Below are 26,343 nucleotides of genomic sequence, written 5' to 3'. Positions count from 1 at the left end.
AAAAAAAAACGACTTAAAAGAAGGTATTGCACAGTATTGTATTCACAGCACGATACATATGATATTATAATCTAGGTAGGTACTTACTAGTGTACATTTTCATTACAATTAGCTGTTACTTAACGTAAATACCTATTATGCACGAATACTGATTGATTATGTCAAATGTCAGTGGATTAATAATCATTATGAATATCTATTTTGCAATAGGTACATCCAGCAACTTTTAAATCTCACGAGTGACTGGCAAAAATATTTGGTTAAATTAAAAAAATACGGAAGTATGTACCTACCTATAAATCTATATAATTTATTATTTTGTTTCAATACCTTCGTCTTCAATCGTCGTTCATTCGGCGCCACCGATGGCGCGACATAATTGGATTTTGCGCAGCATACCTACATAATATATTATCACTTTTATGAAAGGAACTCTTTAATCTGAGTAAATGACATTATATTATTATGACTGATTTATTATGGGTTTTTGGTGTTTTACATTTATCATACATAATATTCATAGGTGCCAAAAGAGTCGTAAAAAATATTTTTTATTGGCATTTGTATACGAAACTGACCAGTCAAAAATAAAATAAAAAAATACTCGCGAAGCGTGGTGACATCATAATAAAATCTGTACTGTAGTAAGTACTGGATAAAAAAAAACATCAAGAAAAAACATCTCCAACGCTCTGGTTATAATATAACTACGTTTAGGTAGCTATTTCTATATAATACCAAATGATTCTTCTCGATTTGCCGCCCTTCGAGTATCTGCCGCCCCCAAGCGACGCTCAATCTGCCTACCCGCACGGGACGTCACTGAAACCAAATGCCACCCGTATTTTGAGCCAGGCACACGGACGTTCGGTGTGATTTATTTTGCACCATGCACGGATAGACAAGGCAAAGTCAAAAGACATGGCCCTTTGACAATATCTTGTTTGTTATACTTACTTGATCCTTGACTTAATGGGTAGGCATTAAACAGTCCCTATTTTATTTTATTAATTGATTTATTATATCGGTTAAAAATAACAGTGTAGGTATTAAGATAAATCCCGGTCCTGTGGCTAGCTCGGAATGTTGGTAGAACCCGGGATTCACAAAAATTAAATAATAATTAAAAAGTCTTTCTTTGTAGAACACGTGGCTTTATATTTTCAACGGTTATTTTTACAAAGAAACTTATGTTTAACAGTACCATCAAAATTAATCTTATATCGTTACGTTCCCAATGTTAATTATATCGTAACATCGCTTATATTCTAATTATTAATTAGGTATCTGAATTCGTTTAATATTGCTAAGTTTTTAGCGCGGGAATTCGTGAACTCAATACATACCACGTCCTCCTGCGACTATTTTTTTCCACTCTTTTTATGTTGAGCAGTGATGCCATTTTTTTATACATACTCCCGAATATAAAATTTCTTTGGCTTTCGTTTTTTTTATTCGGCACAATCTGACATACTATTGTTGTTTTTATTTAATAAAACGCAATTTTTTGTAGTAGGTACTTTTTAAAATCCACTATTAAAAGTGGAATAAGTACTCAAAAAAAATTGCGTTTTATTAAATAAAAACAACAATACAATGCAGTTCCACCATGAATTGACAGTAAAGTTAACAAAATAAAATGACATACTATTATTATAATTAGATACAATTCTTACGTGCTAAGTACATGTTAAACATTTTTACAGTTAATCAACGAATTTTGGAAGTACGTACGCACATTGTTGACCAGAGGGCAGGTGACATGGTAACACCTAATAATAATATTGTAATTAATTAAACGGGAGAGGCTCAATAGTCATGGGTGCAACAGTATACGCTGTTAGTGTGCATTTGCCATTGGTGAATACGCGTTGTGCTTGAAAATATCGAAAGGCAAAACCCGAGTGGAAAAAAACTACCCACTCAAATAGTAGTACAAAACTTAAATCCAATAAAACACAGTTTTTTGTTTGATCGCTTCCACGGCATAGGTTTTTCAGTATTTCGGCCATACATAATAAATAATTACGTATTCTGGCAACACTTCTCTTAAATTAATGTACCTTGAATGTATCCTGTTTGTCACGTTCTTCCTGACATATTTACCATTAAAATGGATGTAAAGCGAGAATGTGATGGAGGACAACCTGAAGAATAAGGCAACCCTTTGTTTGATACGGCGACTACCTACCCAATCAGCCCGGAAGTTTGCACTCATATAAAGCAGGAGAATGCCGACGTTTCTAGTTGCAATTTCGAGGTTAGTTTTCTGAAACTGATTTTTTTAGATTTGAAATAATAACGATTAGTGTGGAATAATAATATGTTGCTTCTTTATAAACTGCGTAGAGACACAATGATATTAAACGTTGATTTAAAAAAAATAACTCGATTATACATTTTGACAGCTACGATGCATTTGTGATTTAGGTTAGGGCAGGTTATCTTCTAATTCATTTTGACTATAATTAGTATACATTGTTATATGGATATTCTATGAAGTTACGTGAACTGAAAGTGGTTTTCTGTGTTAACCGTAATGTTTCTTTCAGTATCTTTTAGCTGACCTCTCTAATATAAAACCTGAGACGGATGATATACTATCCGTCGTCAAGCGCGAGATTATTGAAGATGTAATAGACCTATTATGTGATGTTAAATATCCTCAACCGGGTTCAGATTACAGGCCAATACATCAGGTTCGTTCAATTGTATAATGTGTTAATTTTCTTCCCTTGGTGCAGTCTTATATCGAAAGTTGGAATTAGCAATATATGTTTTAATTTTAGAGCCGTTTCACACGCGACACCATTGTCTCGAGACGCTGCATGAATGGGCGCGTTTAGACGGAGAAACAAGTATGTCGCGTTCATATATATGTAGAGAAAACGATCATGCGGTGCCCAATCCGTTGACATCTTCCCAATTGATAAGGGTGACGTGTTTAGATTTATTAAAAAAATATAAGAATTCCCTCTCTTAGGGATCGCATATCTCCCAAGATTTTTTTAAAGGGCTGTATTGACTTTGTCAAGGGCCACTTTCATATATATTTTACCTGACAATGGAGACGGGTATCTTTCCGGAAGCATGGAAGATGTCGAAGGTTACTCCAATTCATAAGAGTGGTACGGAGTCATCAGTGGAAAACTATTATTATAGGCCGGTAGCCATTCTCTATGCACCAGCAAAAGTTCTTGAGATGATCATGCACGGCATGATTTCTCCGAGGATCGAGTCATTTCAATGCCGACTCAAGTATTAATCTAAAGATGGTCATCTATTCTATAATGAATGAGCAGCATGGATTAAGAGCAGGCCGTTAAACGATTTCAAACGATCAAAAAAGTTCGCTTCTGAATTTTCACGTGACAGTCTGGATTTGTTCGATATTCGCACCTGCGCAGTAGAGCGACACTGGCAAACCTGCTGAAAAAAAAACAACCTACAGCGCGCAGTCTCATTTTGAGGTTTACCGATTTTCACGATCTGTCAAAAAGTACCTACCATAAAATGACAACATGGCGTATCGCTTACTATTTACGACAGTCAGCAATCTTACGTGTGAACAGTTATTATTGCTAAATAAAAGCACAATACCTCTGTACATTTTCAATGTTTCCCATTAGTTCTTGGTTGTTCCCTCATGGTAAAGGATGGTGCCACCTTGGAATGTTATCATCTGTTAAGCGATCAAGAATTCCCACTCCTCTCAATCCTCTGCTTCTATCAGGACAGAGTGAAGGCTGCCCTCAGTCAGCTCTTTTACTTGGTCGCTCTTCCTCTGCTTCATCTGCCTTGGAGGCTGCCCAAAACTACCAGTCTCTCCAGAGTATCCGCTCCGCGCCGAACAATTTGTCAAGAAACTTTAGAATTCGTTACAGACATCAGTTGTCGAGAGATGTATCTTTATAAAATATTAACATTTTGTATATTATAATATATGGAACATATATAATTTTGAAAACACTTTTGAGAAAATATATAACAAACTGAAGAGATCTTTTTTTGGAAAAAAAATACTTAATTAAAGTAATTAGGTCATTGGACGCTAAAGACGCACCTGGTGCGTAATAATCAGGCGGCCTATCGATAATAATTTACGTGTATTTTAAATTACCTTTAAATTTAAATTTAAAAAAAACCCACTATGATTTAAAATACAAAAGCCAATTGGCAATAGTACCTACTTCAATTTGGAAAGCTCTTATTATTAACTGCGATATTATGGATTAGTTTAGGCAGGGTTTAATGGAATTTTAAATACTAATTTAATGAAAACAAATAAGTATGCCTGATTATGTTTAGTGTGCACTATTTATGTCGGATCTTAACAGCCTACTTTCACCTAGATAATAACGTTTTAATATATTATATTAATAATATGCATTCATTGACAACATGTTATATGAAACGTTGTTTATTTCAGTTCGCTGCGACGGGTGTCACTGGTATCAAAGCTGAGACTGACATAAAGCGCGAATTCACTGAAGATAAAATGCCACCATTTTCTGATGAAGATCCTCAACCCGGATGTTCGCATTCAGATTACACACCAGGACATGGGGTATATTCAATTTTATATATTGTAACATTTGCTTCTCAATTCGCCGATTTTAATCGAAGGTTGACGTTTAAAATCTCAATAAATCTCCGTACCATTCCTAGCCAGTCGTATTGAAAAAAGTAATTAAAGTAATCAATACCTACCTACTATCATTTCACTCCATTTTGAATGTGAACACCAACTGTCACTTTGTGTTTTTAGTTATGGTTTTTTTTTTTTTAGGTTCGGGATGTGAAGGTGGATAATTAAGGCACCGAAATTGTTATCAGAAACGGTGAGGTTTATTTACGTTTATTATATACTATATGGTTACATTTTGAATAATTTATTTTATCCGTACGAAATGTGTGTTGCGCGAGCGAACAACGTTTTCTCTGCGTGCTGTCAAAGACGCTTCTCTCTCTCAAACAAAAACGGTTACACTTGCGAGCCGTGCCAAATGCGACGTTGCCATTCGTATTTTTTTTTTGGACAATGTTGCCGGTCAGATATTTATTAGTGGTATTAAACATTGTTTAATTATTTTCGCAATCAGCCGTTATTATTTGTTGGCTTCGATACCGATTCGGGCCTCTCAAGATACACAAAGACATCCCCAAATGGGGACCATACGGGGTTGTCACACTACTTTGATTTAAAATACAAAAACCGATTACCTATGGTAACTCAATTTGGAAAGCGCTCCAGAGAGTATGATAAGAGCCATTAATTAAAGTCTCAACTTGTTAATTATTATGATAGGTTAATTAATACTGGGTAATTATTGAGTTTTGAAGAAAACACTTTTTAAAGCCATATTAACTGATTGTATTGCTGCAAGTATGTATTCATTAAATAATTAGGAGAGCACTAATTATTACTTAAATAGTAGAAGTGATCAGTATACATATTAAATATATCGATGACCCAATCACATTTTTTTATAATTTTCAAATAATGTCTTTATTGTTTTTTTTAGTAAAGTTGTTATAAAACGCAAACTGTGAAAATCATTTTCCGTATAAATATATATTTACTTATAAAATTGTACAACTTTTCATCATTTGTAAATATTCGGTCAAATTAAAAACATTAATTTCTCGTGCTTGTCTTTGTAAAGGATTTTTGTCATACCCTGATAGAGATGAGGTTTTCATTGTAAACTATAAATATACTATTGTATCGTGTAAAACAGACTTTTCACAAAAAGACGCAGCGTTTACACACCTACTATATGCGCACGAAAGTAAGTGTACTTCTGCGCAGGTCCAATTTAGGGTCGTTTAGCTATAATACGACTTGCTGTTTTGCTCAGATCATTATTTAAATATCAGATGTGCTCAACCGGTAAACTTTATTAATTCGAAAAATATTTATGCTATATTTCATTCATTTCACCAAAACAAAAAGGATTTATTATTGATTAATTTTAAAATACGTCTTGCTGTTTCGCTCAGACCAGAAAAAGAATAGATATTTATGATACAAAATGTTATATGTGAAAATTATATAAACCGAGTCATTCCTACTCGAGAGTGTCGCTCTTTGAATAACTGCGGTCCCTATGCGACGCTTAATATGCGTGCCGTCATGAACTCAGATGTATAATAATATATTAAAATATTGTTTAAACTGTTGATCGAAGTCGCTTGATGAGATTTCAATATAAATTCACTCCCGCACTTTCAGGTATAAATCTACGTCCCCGATATAGTCTGTAACACTGCATACAATACTTTACAATCGTAGCCAAGATAAGATGGTTCTTTTTTTCTTTTCTTTTGACCATGTCCGATCCTAATATGGTCCTCCACAAAGTGGAGGATTGTATAAACAGATTTTTTTAACGAGAAATGGATGTCAGCCACTTGGTCAACCTATTAGGTCCATACTCATACCTGGTACCCACGACGCAAACGCCAAAGCTTAAGCCGCGCGGTCATCGTGGGTGTTCTTGTTCTTCAAGATGGTTCTAGTATAATATATTTAATCATTTCTTATACTGTTGGGTACAAGTTTACTTGATGAAATTTGAATATAAATTCTATCAATTTGAATATTGTTTGTGACATTGGTTTCGCCTTTCGGCATCTTCCGACACTATGCACACTCTCCAATAACTTACTGGCACAAAAATTACTAGTTACTACACGAAGCTTGCAATGTTTTTTTATCGAACAGGGTGCAAAACTGCCTCATAGTAGGTATGTACATTATTCTGGTGATCTTAAATTATTTTATCAAGAAATATTAGAAATAAACACAGTAAAGTGAAACTATCTTATTCAAATCAATCTAAAATTTTGCATTCGAAACTATATAAGATTTATACATATTACCAATAGTAGTACCACAATAATTGTGTCAGTTTGTGCAATTGCTTTTCGATGTTACACGTAGGTGAATTAAAAAAAAAAACTATTTATTGATCATTCCGTAATTTCGTGTATTCAATATCTATGTCGGTACTATTACCATTTCTTAACGTCATTTTCATTCTCACCACACTTTAATGTCTGAAGATGCTTCGAAAAAAATAACTCAAATGGAACAGTTTAAAATCTAATTTAGACTAATATTTTTCTTTTTTCTAGGTTTCTACTAAAGACTTTTTCACAAAGCATCACGATATAGACAGGTGTCAACAATCCTCGATTGATGGAATCCAAGATAGAATGATACATTTTTCAAAAGTGACGTCAGATGAACAAAACATTAAAAGAAAAATCTCAAAACGAGAGACTCCGAAGGAACTTCGACTTATTCTGAGGAGAGTAGTACATTTTTCATGTAATTTGATTTGCAGCATTTGTAACACAGTTTTTAGATATAGAAGTGCTCTAAAAAATCACAAAATGGTTCACATGGGCTTTATTGCTAATCAAAGTCAAGAAAATATACTCTCGCAACTAAATCATCTCAAAACACATAACATGACACACACAGGTGTAAAACCTCATAAATGCAAGGTATGCACATATAGATGCTCGCAACTTAGTAATCTTAAAAACCATGAAATGACACACACAGGTGAAAAACCTCATAAATGCAAGGTATGCACATATAGATACACACAGGTGAAAAACCTCATAAATGCAAGGTATGCACATATAGATGCTCGCAACTTAGTAATCTTAAAAACCATGAAATGACACACACAGGTGAAAAACCTCATAAATGCAAGGTATGCACATATAGATGCTCGCAACTTAGTCATCTTAAAAGACATGAAATGACACACACAGGTGAAAAACCTCATAAATGCAAGGTATGCACATATAGATGCTCGCAACTTAGTAGTCTTAAAACCCATGAAATGACACACACAGGTGAAAAACCTCATAAATGCAAGGTATGCCCATATAGATGCTCGAGACTTGGTAATCTTAAAAACCATGAAATGATACACACAGGTGAAAAACCTCATACATGCAAGGTATGCCCATATAAATACTCGCAACTAAGTAGTCTTCAAAAACATGAAATGACTCACGCAGCTGTAAAACCTCATAAATGTAAGGAATGCACATCTAGATGCTCGCAACTAAGCCATCTTAAAACCCATGAAATGACACACACAGGTGAAAAACGTCATAAATGCAATATATGCTCATATAGATTCTCGCGACTTAGTAATCTTAAAAAACATGAAATGAAACACAGGTGAAAAACCTCATAAATGCATTAAATGCTCACAACTGAGTGACCTTAAAAGACATGAAATGACACGCACAGGTGAAAAACTTAATTAATGCAAGGTATGCCCATATAGATGCTCGCGACTTAGTAATCTTAAAAAGTTTGAAATGACAAGTGAAAAACGTCATAAACGCTAAGTGTGCTCATATAGATGGACGCGACTTAGTAGTTTTCAAAAACATGTAAAAATGACACACAGATGTAAAACCACATAATTGCAAGGTGTGCTCATATATATGCTCGCAACTGAGTTACCTTAAAAGACATGAAGTGACATATACTAATAATCTTATTAATTCACCGTATGCTCATATAGATGTTTGCAAAGTGTTCAGCCCCGGCAGGTTTTTATAAATCTAGCCCTATTCTTGGACAAGTTTGAGTGAAATTAGTGTTTTATAGTAATTAATGTAATCTTAGTTTATTGGGTTATTTATGGGAATATTTAAATGAATCCTTTAAGAACAATTGAAAACAGTTTAATAATAATATTGTATAGTACGACGTCACCACTAGAACGACCTCACCTATTTCTGCTAACACGCCATTCACGCGCTTGACCTCCGTTTTCTGCCCGAGATGGACCAGAAAGTGGGTCCTCGAGCGTGTCGACTCCTGAGTCCGTACAAATGCGTAATCCTACTCTGATTCATCTGTTCTAAAGGCATCAATTTCAGCGTGGAAACAGGCTGCAATCAAAACAATATTCCACTTTAGTCAACTGAATTTAATCCTCGGGGAACTCGTGACATCGTCAAAACGTTCGATTAACTCATATAAAGATATTTGGTGATTACATTATTACCTTGTGACGAATCTATTAGTCGATTAACCGGATAATATTGGAAGCAAATTGTTGGTTTGTGACAGCTGTAAACAAAAACAAATCGTCATTAGTAAACAAATTTTGGATGTTGGAAAAATACGTGAGAATATGTAAATACTTGGTAATACTTACATAATTGTATGAAATAGTAAAAATAATTCAATATTGTATGCTTATAAAATAATATATCGGCACATTATGAAGAAATTGGCAAACAATGAGAACTTTCAAACATTGCATTCGGATAGGTATTTTGACAGTTATCTGACGGGATTGGAAAACTATGTAAAATGAATTTTAATTACCAGAAACCTTCAATAACATATAAAATATCATAGATAAATTATAATTATTTGATGAATATATTCTGACCTTGTGACGTATGAGATATCGGAAACAAATCAATCGGTTTGGAACAGTTGCAACAAATTTTGAATGTTCAAAAAACACGTGGAATTAACTAAATACTCATTCAAACCCGTATACTTTTATGGAATATTCATAAATCTTTAATATTCTAGGTTTATAAACTAATATATCGCCACATTATCGTCTATACGCGTCTATACAGCGTCTATACAGCCACATCTCGAAAGCTTTAAGTCTCCGTGACATCTCTTGGTTTAGCGTCCATACTTCCATGCCATAGAAAAGAATTGAGAGCACATAACAACGTACCATACGCAGTCTCAGACCTAGGCTAAGATCTCGATTGCTAAGGAGGCGTCTCATTTTGAGAAAGGCGCTCCTTGCGATCTCAATTATAGTTTTTATTTCCTGAGACTGGTCCCATTTCTCATTGACCCATAATATCGTTGTTAGGCAAAAAATACAGCAAATCATTAATAGGTAATTAATAATTATTATGCTGTGTTATAATATGAATCATTATTTTTTACTGTTTATGTGTTAGCAGATCTAAAAAACTATAACGAAGTGATCGTATACTATTTTAAGCCTTTAACTTCCGAGTCGTATTTCTGATATAAATTTTATAAGCCCCACATGCCTATACGCTGAAATGATTCATTATTTTTCTATGTTACTTAGAGAAGCTTCATACATCGATTGGCGTAGGCCGTAGCGTATCGTTATACCGTACAATAGACAAAGGGTTAAGTTGACGATTATTCGTTATAAGAAAATATAATATATTATGAATTTTGCAGCAATGTGAAAATAGATTACGGCAAAGCAATAATTCCTTACGGGGCATCCCAAGTTTTCTAATGCAGCTCGAAGACGGTGAATTCCCATAACACGGGTAAGTACAGCGCAATTATTTTTTACTCTAGTAGCTTAAAATGTAATGACGTCATTCTTTAGTTCCTCGTACCTACAGCAGGTGCCTGGTCATGCGACTTCGAAACATTTTGATTTTTGATAATAGTGTAAAGATAAACCATCACTTATTTTATAATAATGTAGTGTTTTGAATGTATAGTTTCGTTATAATTATTACATTGAACTAGCTAAAGTTTTGTGATGTGATTTTACTTCATTTTATGACATGTGACGTAACCAATGTCGTTTGCCTAATCAAAATTATTGTTTTTAGGTGATCGAAGTTGGATCCTGAACAATTATTACCTACCGCATGAGATGAAAAAAAATACTCAGTATTCTTCGCCTAGAGAGATCCCACTTATCATCTGGGTCAATGTCAATGTTGGCGTAAGTAGTAAGTACTTATAAGATTTTACGCATGGAATGTAATGAAGTTAGAATGTCACCATCAATTTCCTAGGGAAAACAGTCTATTGTAGAAAAAAAAACTATCAATTATAATCTGGATGGCGAACCCTTTTGAGTAGGTATATTAATATTTTACTAAATAACTAAATGAATACTTTTTTAATCAATTTTTATGGGTAATGATTACTCTCTGGTGTTTGCTTTTCTCCATCGCCAACCACCATGTCTCGACACACATAGTCGAGCGTATACCATGGTGTACCGAACATTGGGCGTTTTTCATAGCTGTGCTAAGAGTGACACCTGTAGAATCTTCCCGATATCTCGATTGGCGTGCAAGAATGCATGATTTCTAATCCAATTTAATCTATTATGGTCATGCCTCAATGAAAAAAGACCTTGCTAATCATATGGCGTTTCAAACTTTTTGAAAGAAATAGTGCCCCATAGAAACCAAGTTACAATAACCGAGCCGGTATTAAAACTTACTCGTTTGTATACATTGATATAAGTACCATGATAATACACCGTTTCATACAAAATCACAATATTAAAGTGGGCAAGTTTTGCAGAATAGGTCAAAGACACCTTTCAAAAATCTCGAATAATCCTTTTTTTGCAATGTGGGTAAAGTTTATATTTAACTACTTGCTACAATATAATATAATATATATATTAGCGTTTCGGAAAGAAATGTAAAACAATAACCCTTATTGCGATGTAGGCAGGGTTAATTTTTCAACCACATTTATCCACATTTTTATATCTAGAGAGAATGATATTTGAATGAATGGATGGGACCTGTCGGATCTTGATTTCTATTAGCATCGTTTGCGAGGGTCCTTTCAATTTTTCAAATTGCGTATTCTCATATAAATGTTTGTATTCTATACAGGTACCGTACGTAAACAAAAAGAACTGATGACTTCATTAAAATCTTGGATGCGGGCCGCACCGCGGCCAACATCGATTATTCTAACTCGGAGAAAGATCAGATGCGGTGCCTGGACAAATGCTCGCCACATACTGCGTGCAGGAAGCTAACCATGAAAAGAATATAAACATGAAACGGGATCTGTTCACCAAAGCCACAAACCTATACACCACTGCCGACAAAATCATCATGTATGATCATGTAAGACGATACCTACCCACTTTCATTACCTATTTTATTCAACCTAGTCAAATTTTGTTCAAATTTCTTTATATATAATAATATGAAGTGAACTTTACAATTTACAAGTTCAATCCATTAACAACATGACTTGAAAAAACAAAATGAAAACAACTGATTTTTCATTATACAACAGCCGAATTTACTTTACCGGCGAAAATGCTGTACATCTGTATTTTTTTTTTTTGCAGAATCTTTTGGGCCGAGCATACTTGTGCTTGTTGGAGGGTGATAAAGTGGTGGACGGTGGATGCGCAATTCAATTTTGTGGTGAATCAATCTTCCAACAACATCCCCTCGCTGTTCTGGAAAGTGTGCATCGCTTTCAATAATTTTCTTGTCAATGTTTTCAGATACAAATTTATTAATTATTACAGTTGAAATTATAAATTATCAAAAAAATGTCTATCGCCTTAAACCCCGTCGAAACCAAACCATAACAGACTATACTTTGTCAAAAAACACTCATCAATCTATAAAATATCTAAAACTATGCCATTTAATCATACATAAATACATAGAATAATATTTTTATGGATTATAGTTTGGTTTGGGCAGGGCATAAAAATTGAAAAAAAAAAATAACAAACGTGTTCATAATTCAACGAAAACAAATAAATAGAATGGAAAAGTGTGCACAATATTGTCGGATCTCCCAAACAAAGCTATGAACTAGCTTGCAGTCCTAGGATGGCCGCGCGGTTTAAGCGTCGGCTTACAGCGTGGTGGGTCCAGGTTTAATTCCTGGGTCTGGCATGTACACATATTGTTTTTCAATTTGTGTAGGGTCAGAGTATGGACTTAATAGGATGGGAAAGTGGCTGACATCCGTTTCTCGTAAAAACAAAATCTGTTGGAGGCCCATGTGTTCCTATTAGGATCGGATATGGTTTAAAAAAACAACAACTAGCTTACGGAAGTGGAGTTCGATATACTTCAATCTATGTCACTAAGACCTAACGTCCACTTACACAAATCTAAAATACAACAAACGAGATTTCTTAGAGCAAGTGGGTTTGAAGTATTCAAAAACTGTATTTAGCACAGAGACAATAATTATTATTGTATGATTCAAAATAATATTACATACGGTTTCATATTATGTCGCTATATATGTTTTAAGCGTAGGGTGTTCAACCAATGTGTGCTACCCGTGCACACGTATGGCTGCGAGACGTGGACCCTCAACACGAGAGATGTCCAAAGGCTAAGAGTCACACAGCGAGGCATGGAGAGGTGCATGTTGGGCATCACGCGAAAGGACCGTAAGAGGAACGAATGGGTTAGGAAACAGACAAGAGTACGCGATGTAATAGACGTTGCCAAACAGCTGAAATAGAGATGGGCGGGGCACATTGCTCGCCGAAAGGACGGCCGCTGGACAAATGCTGTCATCCAGTGGTACCCAAGGGGTACGAAACGGCCACAGGGTCGCCCTAAAAGCCGCTGGATTGACGAACTGGTAAAGTTCGGCGATAATACGTGGCAGCGAACGAGAGAGTTGAAGAAAGCTTGGGGAGGCCTTCATCCAGCAGTGGATTGACCCCGGCTGATGATGATGATATATAAAATGACGTACGCGCATTCGGTCCCTTCTCGACTGACCAATATTTTAAAGTCTTTACTACAAATATTTTATCCTAGCTAATAAGTGAACGGATAGCCAACGCTTTTATTGGTATAATATATTATATTGAAATTATATCCCAAAAATGCAGGGTTTTTTTAAAATAAATAAGTCGTTGTGAAATATGCTACCAGAATTTATGCATTAGTAATTATATCACATTCAAATGGCCTTGTCTGAATACGCCAATTAGGGTGGCCCTAATACAACAGATAAATTCCTACCTACCTGACAATTTGAAACTTGCTTGGCGCGACAAATAACGGTCAGGCATTCATCAACCGTGCGCATATAAACACTGACCTAAGCTAAGCCGCCAAGTGCCACGCACCGGATGACCCAATGAACAATACTAATCGAGACTGATAATACGACCAAGATTGACAACCAGACCAAGGAGCCAGCCTCAATAGCATAAAAGGTCAGTGACTGGCATCCTAGACATACCCTCCCCTCCCAGCATCAGAATATTTCCTTCACAGTTTACAGTTCACTAAAAAGCACAACTAGTGTTTTTTATTTTAGTGTCTTTTACAGACAATTTGCATGCGTATAAAAATTTACACGAAATGGCTTTTCAATGGGTCCTTTCATGTATTTTCATGCTACTAAACGTTATACATGAGTAATTTAATTAACCACATTATAAATTTTCACCACTATGAGTCATTTTGTGTCTTTTTATGCTACCAGACGTCGTGCATGAGTAATTGCATTTATCACATTAAAATGGCTTTTCACCAGAATGAGTCATTTTGTGTTTTTTCATACTACTTGAATGTCTGCATGAGTAGTTGCATATATCACATTTAAATGGTTTTTCACCAGAATGAGTCATTTTGTGTGTTTTCATGCTACGAGGAGTCGTGCACGAGTAATCGCAATTATCACAGTTAAATGGCTTTTCACAAGAATGAATCATTTTGTGTGTTTTCATGTGACTTGAATCTCTGCATGAGTAATTGCATTTATCACATTTAAATGGTTTTTCCCCAGAATGTGTCATTTTGTGTATTTTCATGTGATTTGACTGTCTGCATGAGTAATTGCATTTATCACAGTTAAATGGCTTTTCACCAGAATGACCCATTTTGTGTGTTTTCATGTTACTAGATTTTCTGCATGAGTAATTGCAAATATCACATTTAAACGGCTTTTCGCCCGAATGGAGCATTTTGTGTGTTTTTACGTCATATGATCGTTTGCATGAGTAATTGCATTTATCACAGTAAAATGGCTTTTCACCAGAATGAGTCATTTTGTGGGTTTTCATGCTACTAGACTGTCTGCATGAGTAATTGCATTTATCACACTTAAATGGCTTTTCACCAGAATGAACCATTTTGTGTGCTTTCATGTGACTTGGACGTCTGCATGAATAATTGCATTTATCACATTTAAATGGCTTTTCACAAGAATGAGTCAATTTGTGTTTTGTCATGGCACTTGAATATTTGCATGAGTAATTGCACTTATCACATTTAAAAGGTTTTGCACTGGAATGGGTCCTTTTATGCCGTTTCATGTGACTAGACCTTGTGCATGAGTAATTGCAATTGTCACATTTCAAGTGTTTTTCACCAGAATGATTCATTTTATGGGTTTTCATGCTGCTAGATGTCGTGAATGAATAATTGCATTTGTCACATTTAAATGATTTTTTACCAGAATAAGCCATTTTGAGTGACTTCATTACGTGACCAGAACGAAATCTTGAAAAATGACCATCGTCACATTTAACCAGACTTGCGACGGAATCGGTCGTTTTCGCAATTGTGGTTTTGTGTATCGCTTTGTGAAGCAACATTAGGTCGAACGATGAAAAAAAATCAAAACAGATACTGCACACAAAATTTTGTTTATGAAACGATTTTTTTTCCAGTTGTATAACAGCCACTAATAATTCTGTGTTTACCATATTCGATTGAAAAATATCACGTTTACTATTGCGACAGGCGACATCTTTGTACCTTTCAATATATTCCTTGAGTTCTTTCTTAATGTCTTGTGCATCAATGTGTAGGTCTTCGCTAGACGCTTGAGCTTCAGTCACGTCCCAGGACGACATGAGGCTCGTAACATTGGCTGGTACAGTGCTTCTAGCGATAATCTAAAAAAAACATATTAGAGTATTAAAATATTATGAGATTCATTATAAGTAAAAAGATCCAGTTAGAATTATGATAACTAGACACGGTGTGATTATACTTTTTTACGTAGGCACGCGGTGCCAAAGTTTTCCAAATATAATCTAAGATCTTGGCATAAAAACAGCAAATGTCACAAAACACTTTTTTTCAGGAGAGGGCAAAAACATAATATCTTGGTTGTCAAAAGAAATTTTATTAATTTGACAATGAAAAATTATAGAAAAACCTTATATGCACTATATGAATGTAAAAAAAATATTAAATTTATTTCGGTTAAATAGATATTTAAAAAAGAATGAGTGTGACATTTGCTGTTTTTACAAAATTGTTGGATTTTTGGTTTATTTTTATTTAAAAATTGAAAAAATCGAAATGTAAATAGTATGACTAAAACTATAATTTTATTAAATAAAATAAAGAATATATATTTCTGTAATTTTTTAATCATAATACAACTTTTAATAAGGTTTGGACATATTATTTACCTATTAACAAACGACTTCAATGTTTCTAAAAAATCAAGAATGAAATATTTAAAAAAAATATTTAATCATATGAGGGTTAATACTGATTAGTTTCATATTATTATTGTTGGTTTAATTTAATAAAACACATTTTTTAGTATATACTTATTTCTTTTTTAATAAATAAATCTGGACCGGTTTCGTCCGCGTCTGTTTTTCTGCCAACTGTTTTCAACAGTTGAAAATGTCCCTCTAATTCGGACAAAACCTGTCTAGATTTATTTATTAAAAGTGAAATAAGTAATAAAAACATGTGTTTTATTAAATTAAATTTAATCATGTATACAAGTGCTCCGCAACCTTTTCTCAACCACGGCATACCACAGGTGTTCCCAGAATTCCGCGGCACACCGCACGTTAAACAATTTATACACCAAAACCTGGACCCCACATCCTGAAGGGGAACCCCTAACCTATCGCTAAGGTTAAAGACAGTGTGATACTCTAAAATAGCGATTTTCAAATGGTATTCGAGGTAAAATTAATGGTACTGATTGTATGTTTAGCAATTGTATTTATTAATACACCCACTTGAGTTATGATTAGTTGTCGGTTTAAGAATAATTATTTGATGAGTATTGACATAATAATAATAAATTTTCTTCTACAACTGCATGTTTTAAAATATTAATAGCAGCGTACAAAATAGCGCCGCAGGTTACTTTTTTTTACAATTAGCGAAAATTTGTAATTTGTGTTTATCTCACTTATCTGGTTGCCCTGCCACGCCACCCCCCCCCCCCCCCAGGCTAGAGACCTGTCAGCTCCCCCTTATGGGGGCTTTTCACCTAAATTACATTAATTAATGTTTTGTTATTTGATAAACAATTAAATATACACACAACATAACACACGACGAAAAACCAAATGTACATATTTCCATGTATTTGTATTATCAATATAATAACTAATTCTTGTGATAACTGAGCTTGTTTCAATGAACGTAAAAGTTTTATATATTTTGGCTTGATACTTGAAAGAGCAAATTCGAAGTTCTCGGTCAAGACCCTTTAAGCAAGACTGCTTATTATTTTTAATTATAACATGAGTTCAAAAACTTTCGCTCACCTAGATATGTCGTAGAAAATGGGAGCTGAACTGCGATAGTGACATGGCCACAAAACGCATGCCTTCAGCCGGCATTTCTTGCGATAATTTTGTGACGTCACAACTTTTTAGTCCGATCGTAAATGTCGATTTTTGTATTAAATTGCGCAGCCTACCTCTTAAAAAAGCTATAATGATCATGTAATAAATCCCATAGTACAGTCTGAGCGACTTACAGCTACTCAGAGTGAATTATGGATGAGTTTCTTTCAGGAAAACCGAACGGTCTTGTAAGATAAAATCTGAGTACCTAATTAAAATGTCTAGAAATAACGTTAGAAATAAATAATAAAATGTAAACGACGTATGTGATATCATTTGCTAAATGTTGTTAACAAATGCCCATTCATAATTAATCCAACTTTGAATTATATAAAACCAAATTTTATTTACGTGAAAGAATTTGATTTTAAGTCGCGATGTATTTCCCGTTGACTATTGTAAAATATCTTAAATAAATAAATTATTATATCAGATAACGTCGTAATTAAAATCTAATGATTGTGTATTGATTGCACACACTTAATTTAAATAAAATATTAATGTTATCAATTATAATAATGTACGTACAAGTTAAAGTACCTACTTTTGTAAAAGATAGATAAAGGAATTTCAAAAATCAAAATTCTAATAATGTAAGTCCGAGGACATGATTATTTTGCTGATAAAAATTATTTCTTAGATCTGTCAATTAAACCCGACAGATCATTTTCGAATTGTAAAAAGTTTCCCTAAACGGGTAAATTTCAAACCTTATAAGTTGATACTTATCGTAGGAATCTTACTTTGATCTAAAGTCGTACCCCTAGTTTAAAGTACCTTATAAATGTAATTATATAAATTTTAATTGGACCTACTTCCCAGCTGAGTAAAATCAGCGCGGAAATTCTCGGTATAAAAGAAACGACTGGATTAAATTTTGCCTCATTCCGTTTACACTAACACATCCGAACGGGTGATTTTATTATTCGTATCAGCAATACGCACCGTTTTGGATGGATTATTTTTCACTTTCCATAATCGCGATCCTGATAAATGAACCAGAAGATATTTAGCTAATCTTTGTTAAAAGTACCAGAGGGACTTTTGCGATTGTTACGAAACTTATTCCACCTATAGACATCTATAGGCCGCTTATTTTTACCTATTCAAATATTCATAAATTTCCGGAAAAGCCGGGAAATAAACAGCATTTGTGTAATTGGTCCAAGAGTGTGGCTCTTGGTCTCATGGATGAGGTATAAAAGCTGCCCCATTGGCCTACGACCCCGAAAAGTCATGTAATATCTTTTCCGACCCTTTTTTGTATTTTAAGTTAATAAAATACATATTTCAATGACAAGTATTTGACATAATTTCATAATCGAAACTATGGACGGTTCTTTCATTATTCAAAGAAAACATAAATTTAGAGAAGGGGAAATTTACATCTGTGACGTCAAATTTCGGGAAATTCCTTCTAAAGGGTATAAAGGAACGCGTTTTTCCATACAAGTCAGTCGTCGATTTCCTATAATAGAGTTAAGTTGTCCGTAGCTGTGTCGCTGCACAGAATAAAAGGCATCGGTTACTACGCTATAATATACTTACCTACCTAATTCTACTGAACTCCTACTGTGTAAATGTCTAAAATATTAATATGAACATCTCACGATATATAAATGCAAAAGAATCTCAATTTTACTTATTCCTAAAAATATTATAATGTTCATAGGTAACGAAATATTATGTAGAGAAAATGACATAGGTACGGAATATAATAAATAAATGACTATCACTTTTATGTTACGTCCTGTCTGGAGAGTTATTAATTTGAAAGACGTGAGAAGTGGTTTGACGTTTCAGACCAAACCACTTCTGACGGTCAGAAATTGATTTGAAGTTTGCTGGTACAGTGAACTAAACGTTAAAACTAATACCCTGTTCATCCAATATTTTCGAATGCGATTTTACGCCAGATGGCGTGCAAAACGTATAATTGCGTTCATCCAGATTTTGTATATAAGCATCTCGCCGAATCCGTGCACAGAATGTCCCTCTACCATAAGTTTAGCGAACCGATTGCAAAATTTGGCAGAGTCGATGTTTGACAGATTGCAACTGACAGTCCGTGTTTGTTGATAAATGTCATAGGTACTTGTTTTCTTCCGCATTTCATTATGTTTCTGTGAATTATTTTGATTATTGTCTAATGGTATTATCTATTTTACAATTGATCTTATAATTGGTGCTTCATTTTATTCAATCATGACTGCTTTATTTATACTTAACCTTGCTTTCGTAGATGAAGCTAATCTACAATGCCGCAAATTTCGTAAAAGCGGCGACGCTTTCGAATTCAAGAGTTTCGTTAGTAAATACACATCAGACGCAGATTCATGAAATCTAATAAATATAATATTATATTTTTAACAACTCAATTCACGTGATTGTGCTGGAATCGATGTATGCATAATAATTATATGGTAGGTACCTATACTATCACGATAACCATTTACTTTTATTTGTTTACCCTCCACGTTAAGAGATTTCCTATAAATAAAGTATATTGTAATGATTATATATTTATTCAATAACGTAACATAATGAAGTATTAAATCTAAAAATAAAAGAAATATGAAAGTATGTAATAGCGAGTTCAACATATAGAGACTTTAGGGATATCTAGCGGCAAAATGCGAAAATTTATCGTTTATTTGACAGTTAAGCGCCGATAGACATCAAAAAGTAGCCATAGAGGAAAATATTTTCTGTTTATGTATAAAGGTTCAAATAGACTATATGACAATCGGGCACATATATGCTAATAGCGTTTTAGTGTCTATGATCAAATCTATGCCATTCCGACATATTATACACACATATTGTATGACAGCTATGACATCCATTTTACACTCTGTGACACAGGACGCAAACATAAGAAACGGGTTTTTCGACATATATATGACGGATCATCATGGAGTGTATTTGAAGGATAAGGAATACTTCTTTCAAATAGACGTGCATGTACAAATACTGTTATTTGAATGGAGCATTATGGAACACGAAGGAGATTTCTGTATACAGTTTCGCAAGCACCTCCATGAACCCTCGACTAGTTAGTACATGGCTGTAAACGGAAACATCGTAAGTTATGAGGGTAATAAACTATTCGGTTTGGCTTATTCCATGGAGGGGCTGTAAAACTATTCCGGTTTGCTTATAACGCATGCGCAGTGCGCCAATTTTGACCTGTCAAACTGTTACGTTGAAACGCCTAAATTTATGTTGTCATGCAGCATGGTAGATAATTAAGTAAAATTTGAGGCTTTACAAAAATTGTTACAAAAAGTTTTGAAAATAGAATTATTGGTCTATTCTCATACCATTTCATGTAGATATTGCTTCTGTTTATGGTATTTTATGGTTGTAAGTAGTTTTTTTATAGACAATAGGCTTACCTTTTATTATCTACCTACCTAAAAAGATCTTACGGGCGATTAATTTTATTCACCATTCAATTGATCGCAATTTTAGATAATCGCATTAATTATTGCTTTACATTATAATGATTGTGATGTAAAAATCACCATATTTAAATATACTTACGTGATTTAACATAAGATTTATATACCTACTCAAAAGATCTATTTTAGCAATCGCCAATAACTCGATTCTACTCCGCAATCAATAAATGAAACAATTTTGACCGAATTATTTTATAATAGTTCCTTATGAAGTTTTAAAGATGCATTACAAAATCAAACCTTCAATATAAGACGGCATCGAGGGAAGAAAACGGCACATGTACCTACGTACAATTGAACGTACCTGATGTATTGGTCTGTAATCTGAATATGAACAACCTGGTTGAGGATCATCTTCATATAATGGGTGTGATATATCTTCAATAATCTCGCGCTTGACGACAGCTGGTTGATTATCAGATGTTTTATCAGAGAGGTCCGCCATAAGGTACTGAAAAAAGCATTATTATATTTTCTAAACACCATAAAACCAATTTCAGTTCATGTAACGTCCATGCAGCGATGTGTAATAATAATATTTAACATGAATTAGTAGATAACCTAACCTATATCACATATGTATCATAGCTGTCAAATTGTATAAACAGGTAATTTTTTGAAACAAAGTTTAATATCCACCTTATGTTCCTACACAAATTGTAAAAAAGCCACAGTTTATAATGTTAAACTAATCATTGTTATTCTAAATCTAATGTTATTTTAAAATAATTTAGTTTCCAAAAACTAACCTCGAAATTGCAACTTGCAACGTTAGCATTCTCTTGCGTTACATGAGTGCGAGGGTCCGGGTTGTTTGGATGGCTAGTCAGCGTGTCAAACAAAGGCTTACCATCTATATCTGAGTGTTCTCCATCACATTCTTGCTTTACATCCATGTTAAGTGTAAAAATGGCAGGAACAACGTGACAGACTGGATACATTCAGGTCATAGACTAATATACTATATATCGTCACCGTTTTAGCAAAACCATCTATGTGTCACTTTTATCAAAAATGACTTTTAAATACCAAGTCATTCCTTATTTTTTTCTCTATAGGCCAGTAAAATGATCTATGTGTTGGGTAAACTCGCTCCGAAGTTATTTCAAAAAATAAAAAACAGCTATGTGTAAGGTTCAAAAACCACGGTTCACAAAAACAACTATGTGTATATTATAGTAACATATAGATGGTATTTTGATATCGAGAGTGTAATGTTTTTTTACAGTTTGGCTACACATTGTTTGTTTCTATGTTATATGCTATGCATTATGGTCTTGCACGACGGTTTGAAAGATGCTTTCTCAAAAAGAGAGACAGGAAATATTCAATAATTTCTGGAAGATGCCTACATGGTCAATAGGGTATAGGCGAGAATTAATTTAAAAGTTGGATAAACAACTACAAACGTCTCGATGACAGTGGCCAATTGAAAGCAACAATGACAGGTAATAAGAATCTGACTGAAGATAAATAATTGGTAGTGCAACCAAAAATCAAAACGGAGAGATTTGTGGAAAAATGTTACATTATGGTTGGATCTAATTCCAAAGTTCCCAGCCATCATTGCAGAGAAAATACCTCCAGGGTGTATGTGGAATCGTGTTTCCGATCCAAAATACAAATGCATGATGAATATAAAAAATGGTCTCTGGAAAATGGTCATAAAGCAGCAGAATATACTCCAGTATATTTACCACCAAAAAATCAGTATCCACCAACCACGTAAAGATCAGTGTGCCATCACTGCCATCTGCTGTAGTTATAAAATGAAGAATGTTTCAGAAATGAAATACAATAGCCACATTATTAAAAAAAAAAAAGATGCTAGTAGACCAAAAATGAAATGAAGGAGAGTACCAGAAGTATTACTGGACGGTTAGTAATCACAATGGATCTCCAAAGTGTGCTGCTATGTCCAAAACACAGGCACAAATGTATTATAAACAAAAGCTGCAACTACACAATTTCACCATATACATTCTTCATAATGTATCTTCTAATGAATTTGTCTCATCTCATCGAAAGCAGGACAATACAATGAAATAATTCTAATATCGGATGGGTGTGGATATCAAAACCGAAATAAATTATTCGCTACTGCTCTAAGTTATATCTTTAGAGAGAAAAAACATCGAGATTCAACAGCTTTTTCTGGAAAAAGGCCACACCATGATAGAGGCCGATAGTGCACATGCCACCTAAGAAAAGTATTTTAAGCCTCCAATATATTCACCATCTGATTATATAGCACGTATGCGGCTAGCAAGACCAAAACAACCTTATAAAATTAATGTCATTGATTTTAAATTTTTAAGAATTATGGATAAGATTAAATCTGGATTAAGTTCAATCAGACCAGGAAAACGAATCGGAGATCCTGTTGTATATGATATTAAAATGTTACAGTATCTACCAGATGGAACAATCTTTTACAAACTCAACTTTATCAGTGCAACCGTTTGACTGCCTTTGTAATATATATAATGAATCATTGCCAATATCGCAGTCGAAATACATACATCTTCAGGAATTAAAAAGTGTAATAGAGAAAGATCACCACTATTTCTACGATAACCTAACATTTAAACCTGCTAATAGAAAGTAAACGAACTTATAAATATAATATCATCTCACTATTGCATTAATAATTAATAAAATGATATTGCAATTTATCACTAATGCACTATGTATATTTCAACTATTATTTATGTAACAGTTTTTCATGAATTTATTATTATTCACATTTTGATGAATAAATTAAACTATGTGTATTTACAAAACGGTCAAAACAACTTATGTGACATCACAAACTGTATTTTTATTATTTTTGTATTAAACATAAAAGATTTTTGTAAACAAAATAATAATCTTAGACCATTTTCTGATTATAATAAAGCATTCTTCATAATTTTAATGTTTAAATGTAACATTATTTTTTTATTCAGTTTTATCCTTCTCCTGCACAATTTGAGAAAGTGCACATAGATGGTTTTGCTAAAACGGTGACGATATTCAGGTTAATGTCTGAAAAGTGTTGCCACAATTCTGAAAAGAGTTTTCCGTCGAAACTGATATTATTATTATAGATACATTAACACTTGACAAGGCCACACACTTCAATAATAATTATGTATGTTTTTTGTCAAAATAAAACAATGGAGTGAAAATGAAAATCAGCATTTCCTCAATCATAACAAGATTCGCGCATCTCGGTATTCAAATGGCAAAAGAGCCCATCTGCATTTTTTCTTTTTTTCAAGTTTTATTCTACAGGCGTTATTAAATACATTATTAATCTTCAACGTGGCAAAAGAACATATCTGTCAGTGCAATACAAACAAAATGCCACCCATATTTTGAGCCAGACACACGGACATTTTTTGGTGTGTTTTGCACCATGCACGGATAGACAAGGCAAAGTCAAAAGACATGGTCCTTTGACAATGACTTGTTCGTTATGCTTACTACTTGATCCTTGACTAAATGGGTAGGCAATTAAGTGTCCCTACTTAATTGTATTAATTAATAGATTTATTATATAGGTTAAAAATAACAGTGTAGGTATTGAGATATCCCAAGTCCTGTGGCCAGCTCGGGATGTTGGTTGGAGCTGGGATTCAAAAAATTAAATACCTAATAAATGAAACGTCTTTCTTTGTTGATCACGTGTCTTTATAATATTTTCAACGGATATTTTTACAAAAGATATATATGAACAGTAGGTATCCAAATTAATCTTATATTGTTACGTTCCTAATGTTAATTATATCGCTTATATTCTAATTATTATTAATCATCTGAATTCGTTTAATTGTTAAGTTTTTAGCGCGGGAATTCGCGAACTCAATACCACGTCCTTCCGGAACTACCTACCCATGCATTTTTTCCACTCTTTTTATATTGAGCAGCGATGCCATCTTTTCTTTTCTCCCTGATAATAAATTTCTTTGGCTTTTTTGGCTCTTTTATTCGGCACAATCACATTCTTCCCTGACATACTATTAATATAATTAGTTACAATTCTTACGTGCTAAGTACCTACATGTTGAACATTTTGACAGTTCATCAAGGAATTTTGGACGTACGTACGCCCATTGTTGACTATGAGGTCAGGTGACATGGTTACACCTAATAGGTACTTAATTGTAATTTGGACTATCGGGAGAGGTCCAATAGTCATGGGTGGAACAATATACGCTGTTAGTGTGTATTTGCCATTGGTGAATACTCGTAGTGCTTGAAAATATCGAAAGGCAAAACCCGAGTGCAAAAAAACTACCTACCTACTCAAATAGAATAGTACAAAACTTAAATCCAATAAAACACTGTTTATTGTGTGATCGCTTCCACGGAATACACTTTTCAGTGTTTCGGCCATACATAATAAATATTTACGTATTGTGGCAGCACTTTTCTTAAATTAATGTACCTACCTTGGACGGATACTGTTTGTCACGTTCTTCCTGACATATCTACCATTAAAATGGATGTAAAGCAAGAGTGTGATGGAGAACAATCTAATACAGAAGGCAAGCCTTTGTTAGATACGCAGACTAGCCACCCAATCAGCCCGGAAGTTCGCATTCATAAAGGAAGAGAATGTCAACGTTTCAAGTTGCAATTTCGAGGTTAGTTTTTGGAAACTGATTTCTCTTACAATTACGCTGTATTGTGACTAACAACGATTAATATATTATTATAATATGTTGCTTTTTTATAAACTCCGTAGAGACGTACAATGATATTAAACGTTGATTTAAAAAATAACTCGATATACATTTTGACAGCTACGATACATTTGTGATTTAGGTTAGGGCAGGTTATCTTCTAATTCATTTTGACTATAATTAGTCATTGAAAGTGAAAGTGGTTTTACTGTGTTAACCATTATGTTTCTTTCAGTATCTTTTAGCTGACCTCTCTAATTTAAAACCTGAGACGGATAATCAACTATCCGTCATCAAGCGCGAGATTATTGAAGATTTAATAGACCCATTATGTGATGTTGAAGATCCTCAACCGGGTAGTTCTTATTCAGAATACAGGCCAATACATCAGGTTCGTTCAATTGTATAATGTGTTCTCTTCTTCCCTTGGTGCAGTCTTATTTCGAAGGTTGGAATTAGCAATACATGTTTTAATTTTAGAGCCGTTTCACACGCGACACCATTGTCTCGAGACGCTGCATGAATGGGCGCGTTTAGACAGACAAAACAAGTATGTCGCGTTCGTATAATTATATGTAGAGAAAACGATAATGCGGTGCCCAATCCGTTGACATCTTCCCAATTGATGAGGGTGCGTGTTTAGAATTATTAAAATAATTAGGAATACCCGCTCTTACGGACCGCATGTGTCCCAAGATTTTTTTTAAAGGGCTGTATTAACTTTTTCAAATGCCATTTTCATATATATTCAACCGGACAATAGAGACGGGTATCTTTCCGGAAGCATGGAAGATGTCGAAGGTTACTCCAATTCATTAG

The 26,343-nt window shown here is 34.0% G+C and overlaps 2 long non-coding RNA genes across 2 annotated transcripts; one reads left to right on the top strand and one right to left on the bottom strand.

Annotated features, from left to right (window-relative positions):
- The first annotated feature begins 9,872 nt into the window (after positions 1-9,872).
- On the top strand, positions 9,873-12,511 carry LOC147077316 (uncharacterized). Its single transcript, XR_015069804.1, has 4 exons — positions 9,873-10,335; positions 10,630-10,752; positions 11,662-11,901; positions 12,132-12,511. It is a non-coding gene; the product is annotated as an uncharacterized LOC147077316 (long non-coding RNA).
- On the bottom strand, positions 12,128-21,801 carry LOC147077315 (uncharacterized). The gene is made up of 3 exons (XR_015069803.1): positions 21,604-21,801; positions 21,159-21,305; positions 12,128-15,677 (listed from the first exon to the last, which is right to left on the bottom strand). It is a non-coding gene; the product is annotated as an uncharacterized LOC147077315 (long non-coding RNA).
- Between the last annotated feature and the right edge of the window lie 4,542 nt (positions 21,802-26,343).

The sequence above is a fragment of the Rhyacophila brunnea genome, unplaced genomic scaffold (assembly GCF_057557595.1).
Source record: "Rhyacophila brunnea isolate RB1 unplaced genomic scaffold, BYU_Rbru_1.0 scaffold_13, whole genome shotgun sequence".
In the NCBI taxonomy this organism is placed as follows: domain Eukaryota; kingdom Metazoa; phylum Arthropoda; class Insecta; order Trichoptera; family Rhyacophilidae; genus Rhyacophila; species Rhyacophila brunnea.
The sequence above is the reverse complement of the archived record's forward strand: the minus strand, read 5'-3'. Positions and strand labels throughout refer to the sequence as shown.